Here is an 8,351-nt window from a genome sequence, read left to right as displayed (position 1 = left end):
GTCTTACACTTGTCCTAAAAAACACACCGCCGATCCTTCTTTCAGAGCTGCCATCCTGTCTGCTTCCTCCCCTTTCTTTCTAACGTTCTGCTGGAGCGAGTGACACAGGTTGAAGTCTAGTATGTTCCTGCTGCTTCTACCCGAGTATGTTTTGCTGCTTTGTTCCTCCAGTCCTTGCACAGACTCCCTGCTCTGGCATACATCCGATTCAAGACCCTGGTCCTCACCTACCACTATCTGTGACTCTGCAGCTGCCTGTCTTCAGTCTCTTGCCTTCCCCAACACCTTTGTCTTCCCCAACACCTCCCACCTTCTCTATGGCCCGAAAATATCAGCGACAATCAGAGTACCGGAATTTATGAAAATTTATTAAGTTAGTTGTTAATAAGGAATGAAGACTGGTATACTGTGTATACAAGTTGTTTTTGTGTGTTTCCAACAACTGCTTCGTAAAACTGTACACTGTGGTTCATGTACAAATTGGGCAATGGGGACTTGTCTCTCTAAGCCATCGTTGACACAGTGAACAATGTAGATGCCCTGGTGTGCATCGTCATTGTGAAGATGTGCACCTGGACATACAGTATACAACCGATTTTGTGAATATTATGTGTCATGTTATTCTACTTTCCAAAGAATGGAAATGGGATAATGCCAAGTTATTGTTCTTGCAGTTTCTTATCTGATACTGCTACGATTTATTTCTGTTTATCTAACAGTAATATTTTTTATCCAGAAATCCCCTAATTTTTATTATTTATATGAGATAACATGAAACAAGCCAAATCAAGGGAAAACACAAATATGAAACAGCAAAATTCTGATGAAAATTAATTTTTAAATTTATTTTCAAGGCATGTGTCCAACAGAAAGGACAATTTCTGGCTCAGCTAAGATTATTTCATACTTTTTTACAACCAACAGCATTGTGACTCAGCAGGCTGTTTATTAAAGTTATCGCTCATGCAGTGCAAATATGAACATGAAACTCACAAATGAATAACACTAGTAAAATACCTGTATGGTGTCAAATATTATACATCTTGTAGAACTGTATTTGATTCATTGCACTGGCCTGTGTGCTACAATAATTATTTTAAGATGTATAAAAAAAGTTGTAAACAGAATTTACATGTTTTAAAAGCTTATTTACCATTCTCAAATATTTTCTCTAACTTAGTTTGTATGCAAAGTTTATGTAACACTGTAATATCATAACATATTGCCCATCCTTTCTTTTTTGCTTTATAGAAGTCACAATGTATAACATGTAATACCAACTACAGAACTCATAATGCTTTCAGCATGTTAATTTTAATTTTATTATGTCAAATTCAAATGTACTTTTAATAACTGATTTGATCTTGCCATCAAGAATGATTTTGTGGTGAACTGTCATTTATACTTCTACATCCATCCATCCATTTTCTAAACACTTTATCCAACAAAGGATCACGGGAGAGCTGGAGCCTATCCTGGCAAGTAATGGGCGCCAGGCAGGGTTCAGTCGGAATGGGACACCAGTCCATCACAGTGTACATAGACACACACACAAACATGCACACACTGACACCAAGGCTCATTTTCCCAGAAGCCAGCTAAGCCAGTTAGTAGTATGCCTTTGGAGTGTGGGAGGAAACTTGAGCACCCAGAGGAAACCCACACAAACACAGGGAGAACATACAGACTCCAAACAGACAGCACACCAGGTCTGGAATTGAATCTGGGGCCTCAGAGCTCCAACACAGTAATGCTAACCACTGCGCCACTGTGTCACCCTATACTGTTACAATATATAGTTAATCAGACTATAAACAATCAGCTGTGCTGGGAGCTCTACTGACCCAACAGTAAGATGTTGAAATAAAGCTGAGAAATTGATATTCCATATCTTAAATGTGTAGTCACTGGTCTGAAAAAATGCTTAATTGGGTTACTTATCTGTTATTATGAAAACTGCACTGACCCTCATTACCAGCATGATGTTTTCAAAAACTCCAACATTAAAAGAAAACACCAACAGAGAAAAAGAAATGGTGAGGGAGATCAACACTGTAGTCATTCAGTTCAGACAGGTGAGGGGTGGGACTGGATTCTACCTGTAAACAGAGTTTTCAGAAAAGAATCTAACAAAGTGACGCATTAAACTCCAGGCTTCCACAAACTATGACTGACCCTATGGGCTCCACTTCAACTACACAAACCAGAGAGAGTAATCAATTAATAATATGATTTGGTATGTTTCAGATGAGCAGAAAACAATGAAGCACCTGAACAAAATTAAAATTAGCACTCTCACTACTGAATACAGCCTGCAAAAACGATCAGAATTTATTAAAAAATGACTCTAACAGGCTGTAAAGAAGTTAATGTCTGTTTTGAACTCAGTCATCAAACCTGTAATGGGAATGTAGTATTGATGTACAGCAGTTGTCATTATTGACACTCAGAATTATAAATAAGCTGTGGATAAACATCAGGCCATTGGACTATATTAAGACGAGTATATATTTACATCAGATATATGCCACTTCAAAAGTACAATATTTTATAGAAAGCTTTACAAAAAAGTCAAATAAGACTTAATCCAATGTTTGTAAAACAACAGGTCTGATTCAGCAAGTGTCTACAATGCGGGAAAGATTGACAGCATTTTAACATGTTAGAAATAGAGGCTGCTTAGAGTATCAACAGATCTTGACTGCTGACCTGTTGATGTAACCCAGAAATACAAGCTTTATGGTTTAAGCCAGTTTCTGGTAAAACTGGAAAATATTTGCAGGATCCAGTTTTATAGCAAACCGCTCTTAATAAGCTTTTATTATTTTAATGTAACTCAGCTGCCCAATTTAACCTTTATGAAAAACAAGGAAATAGCATGTGTTTCGGAATGGTATTAGCTTTCTTTTCCCTGTTAATTTTAACATGAGTCATGTTAAGATGTCTGTTAAGAACATACATTAAACAAGAAGATTAAAGATCTCTCCAAGCCCATTGTTTCTCATTTCACCTCTGACGGCCATGACCACTCTAATCTCTCTGTCTGTGTTCTCAAAGACGGTTTTCCTAACTCATACATCAGAAAGACTACAGAAACCAAAATTATCCTGCAGCTAGGATCACACCTTCCCCCTTCTCTTAACAACAGACTACTTTTAGTCTAAATTTTCTCCATTCATTGGTAGTTTAACACCTCTTGATTGGCCTCTCTTTCTGTCCCCTGCTCCCACCCCTCGCTCCTCCTCTCTCCCAGCTTTTGTTCTCCTGCTACATTACCTTTGCTTACTGCCTTGTCTTTCTCACACCTGAAGAAGGCTCCACGGTCGAAACGTTGTGTTTTCTCTCTTCTTTTTTTCAGCATGGAATAAACCTATTACTTGTTCCTTTACATTAAACAACGTTGATGATCCCATTAAGAGTGTCCAGAGCCAACAAATAATCTGTCATTTAAAGGGTGAGGTAGAATGATGTACTGTTTACATCAAGGACAGATCACAGCAGCACAAAAGAAATGCAGGTGTGAGGAACAAGCCCGCCTCACCTTATCCACGGGTCTTTTCAATACATGTACAGTGTGTGACAGGAACAAACCTGACATACCCGTTCTTTAGCAGAGCACCATTCCAACAACAGGCAATTGCTGTTAAATACTGCTCACCTGTCTGGAAATACTGTACTTAACTGCTGTACCTCTGAATCTGGAACTTCAGTTCACTTCAAGTTAATTGTTTGCTTTGGGCCAATTACTACCTGTCCAGAAAATTAATTTGCTCTACTAACCGACTGAAAATAAAAGTGCTTAGCTCAGCCTTTTTTAGAATATTTTATCTACTTTTAAAAATGTGACCTAATGTCATTTACATAGGTCAAAGAAACCCATTAATTTTATGATGTTACATGAACTGCGTATTTTTATTTTGTTAAAGCAAAAGATGTCTCCTGCTTTCACCATATTAATGCAGCATACATCCCCTGAAGAAGTGTATTGCTGCCAAACATTGGTATTAATATGCTTTCAGTTTTACTGTTTGGTTCTAAGCATTAAATGATTTGAACAGTTCTCATCACTTTTGTTACAACTGTGTTTGGTAAACTCAATTCATGTCAGAGCTCACCTTAAATCTTTAAAAAATCCATTCATGTTCACTTGGGTTTGTTTGCTATGTTTTCATTCCCAGCACGTAAGATCTATGTGATGCCTGAAGGACTTTGTTGAGGGACTATCTCTAGACTATCTGGAAATCTTCCAGGAAAATAGTCCCTTGGCATATTAAGGCATTCATGTAATTTAGGGGTAGGAGAGCACATGACCAGTTCCTGCTTTTTAAATTTAAAAAAATACTTCATATGCAGAAAACAAGACCATTTGAATCAATGGACAGTGTTTTTTTATGTACTGATGCTTTGGAATATGTATTTTACACTAATTGTGTAATGTAATTTAGAACTGTCCCACAAAGTCAGTAGTTCTAATTCAAATGTGCATTTTATGGAAGATCTCCAGTCTGTACAGAAAGTGAATTACCATACCCAGATCATGACTCCACGTCAGATTATTTAGAGTTTATGCCACACCAACAATGTGATAATGTTGCACACTCATTCGGTGTTTTGAACAGCTTCAAAATACTTTACAGTAGGAGGGCAGTTGAACAACAGACACGTTGGCAAGTTTTCTGGGGCTGTGACTCCAGAGGGCACAGAGGAGCATGAGAAAAACGTTTCATTTTCTGTAGGACGGGACACGTGCTCTTATGGGAAAGCAGTGATTTTAAAAATAAAAGTACAGCATTAAGATTAATTCTATCTCTATTGGATATGATTGTGACATTTTATTTTCCAATATGTTACAATTTGTAGAGAAAAATGTCATTGTTCTGTATAATTTTCAATGGTTCAGGGGAAAGTGAGGAAAGAGCTGGGCAGTGTGGCACACGGAGACCCACACACAGAAAGTGTACTGTCATCTTAGCGCTGGAATCTCATTAAACACACACGTCACATGCAAATGCAGAGAAAAGCGAATCCTGTATTTTGTAGTAAAAGCAGGTAAATAATGCATAGGACATGATTTGAAAAGTAGGTCAGCATATTTTCCTCAGGTGCATGAGGCAGAAGTCATTCCCTTCCTTTTTCAGGGATCGTATCAAAATCGGACCATCTGCTGTTCTTGAATGTCCACTCAGTAATAATGGGGATTCACACAAATACTGTTTAACACAACGTGCTTGACTGTGGCAGCTCTACAATACTCCTTTTCTGTTCATAGCTTTCCAGCTGAGCCTTGTTGTTTCTCTTTCACTTACACCTGTCAGACACTGAACCCTACTGGGCCAGATCTTGTCTTCTTTGAATAATTGCTGTTTAAAAAATGTATTTAGATTATGCAACATTTTTAAATATCAAATTTTCTAAAAGCACTGAACTGCCAGCTGTTTTACTTTCTATAGTTATACCTTTTATACTGTGTTAACTGTGTCAGAACCCCATGTTTTCCTTGAAGTAAAACTATGAATTTTTCAGTTATGGTATGGTTCATTTTTTATTGAAATTATATTAAAGAGAATGTGAAAAGTAAATAGTGAAACCCATCTCTTTGACTTCTTATCCATGTGGAATAATTTGTAATAAATAGTAAACTTTCTAAAAAACCTTTTGTTGGCATTTTATATAATAATATAAACAATTCACATAAAGCCTCATGTTGCTACATTTTTTACTCTTCAATCCAACAACACCTTACCAGAATGCTCTCTTCAATCCAGGACATTACCATAGCTACTGACTATCTGACTCATCTAAACAGATAAATACCCTAAAAATAGCTTCTGGGAGCTTTCAGGTTTACCTCCTGCAGAAGATGAATCTAGTCCCTGGGAAAAAAAAGCAAGGCCAGAGGTCACATTCTAACTGGACAGGGCTAATACATCACAGCTCTCTCATGTCACTCCCTCCTCCCCTGAAAGACAAAACATGAAAATAGCCAAACCTAGCCTACGAAATGCTATACAAAATTGATACATTCTAGCAAAATGCTATAGATAGATTAAGATCTAGACAGAAACAAACACCTACAAATGTATATATAAAGATCTGAGAAAAAAAGATTAAAAGTCAAATCCGGAAAACTGGTTCTGAAATACACCTTGCTGGCTATGTATATATGAAGTAAAAAAGTAATCCATCATATCCAAATGATAATGTTTTAAATTACTTTCTTCTGTTATGCATTTAACTCAAAATGAACAACATCAACTCCTTCTCACTCTTCCAGAAATAAACATTAGTGAGAAACAAACATCTTAGCTGAACAAGATGATGATTTCCGTACGCTTCGGCAGCAGCTAGTTTTGAAACATTTAAACCTACAGGGAGGGTTTGTGGCAGCTGAGCTGAGTTGTCATGGTGACATTTTAAAGGATTAAATATTTACCACACAGTGGGCAAAGCGCATGAAAAGCCCATTATTTCTTGCAGCCCAACAGTAGTGAAGGCATTGGATACAGGTATAAGTATCACTTGGCAGGAGGCAGGTATCAGTAGGGGAGTTCCTACTGTTTACTTAAAATAAGAAGGCACAGCACTGGGGTCTGTGCATGACGGCGAGCACAGCAAGCAGCATGGTTTCTGTAACCTACCATTACAAAGGCTATTTTTCGTAGATGTGTGGGCTTAGAAGACTTGGGTATGCTTTGAATTATGTGTTGTTAAATGAGTGCAGAGAATGATCATTTCCTTTTTCTGGAAAGATTTGTGCTTGCCAGCACGCTTGCTCCCTGGAGGCTTCTCGGATGTCATGAGAAGCAGCCCTGCCCCTACCTGAGCCCTGGCAGAGGCAAACAGCACCGCGCCTCTCTGAGCACCGGCTCCAAAGGAGGGCGCTCCGCAGTGACCGAGAGCTGGAATTCTGTGGACACCAGAGGGTTTATTTGGAAAAGATGCATCTTGCTCCGACAACATACACAAAGTAATTACATGGTAGTTTTCACATATATCTCATGCATTTTCCTGTGTGATTCACATAGACACAAATGATTCATAGCTTATTCGTCTTATGTGAGATGTATGTGTTATAATGACAAAAGCACAGAGAATACAGCAGGGCTCTCCCAAGAGTTGTAGGACTGTCTATTTAACTGTGACAATGCAGTTAAATTTATAATTTCAGTCATACAACCAGGAAAACCTACAGTAAGTGAGCATTAAAAAAGCTTTGGGACAAATACAGCACAAACTATATACAATTATATTGTTTATAAATACACTTTAATTATAGTTTAGCATTGCTATGAAAACAATGAAGATGTATTTTTAGAACCTGTTCTTCATTGTTTTTGCTTATTATAATAACTTCATTATAAAAGAACTAAGGTACACAGCCATGTTTTGACATTTTTATAATAATCATTGCATAATTTTCAACTGTGATGTGTCCACATCACTGTGTTCCGATGAGATTAAGGAAAAGGGAAAAATTAACAAATACATTTTTTTGCTCCTTCAGTTTTAAAAAATATCATGACAGGCCAGGTACAACTCCTTTGAAACCCAAGAGTATACAAGGCACTGACAGGCAATACATTCCAATCTAAATAAATTTATTAGCACATGTTGATATTCATTTTGAGAAACCATCATTACGAAAGGCCATATCAATTATGTACTGTAGGGGCTAAACCACCTTTCAGTCCTGCGTTTCTCACCTGCCCTGCTCTGCTAAATGCATGTGTTCAACAAGCATTTTAAGAATCATTAAAGTAAACAGTAATTTCAGAGCAAGAGAAGAAAACAATCAAATAAAATGCAGATAAAACACACAAAAGCCCAGAAAAAAATATAAGAGGTGTCCAATTGCTGGGTGTATTTTTCACAGTTTTGTTCATAGATTGAGATAACATATAGACCCTCACCAAATACTGATTCTCACTTATGAAGGGAACGAGGGCAGTCTGTGGAAGTGGTGCCCTTTTCAACACGTGTGGGAGTGCACTGCAGGCACAGTGCTTTCCAAGAGCTGGGATCCAGTTTAAATACATCACATAAGAGCACTTCCTGTGCTGAACAGCATTAATGGCTACAGAACACTAACAGGTAATTGTTTCATGTTCATGAGTGATCTGTTTTTAAAATTTTTAGCTACACTTGAAAGCACACAAAATTCCTTTGTTATCATATTCTAAAAAGTTTACCGTACAGTATGTTTTGGGTGCACAAATATACCATAGTGGACAATAATCAATTTTCTATACAGTAGATCTAAGCATGAGGTTACTGTTTGGCAAGATCTAACCCACTTCCCACTCTGTTTGTTTTGTACTGTATATGACGCCCTCTCACTCTCTTATTACACA

This window comes from Atractosteus spatula, chromosome 9, assembly GCF_055471065.1.
Source record: "Atractosteus spatula isolate fAtrSpa1 chromosome 9, fAtrSpa1.hap1, whole genome shotgun sequence".
Taxonomy (NCBI): domain Eukaryota; kingdom Metazoa; phylum Chordata; class Actinopteri; order Semionotiformes; family Lepisosteidae; genus Atractosteus; species Atractosteus spatula.
This window is presented reverse-complemented; position numbering follows the sequence as displayed.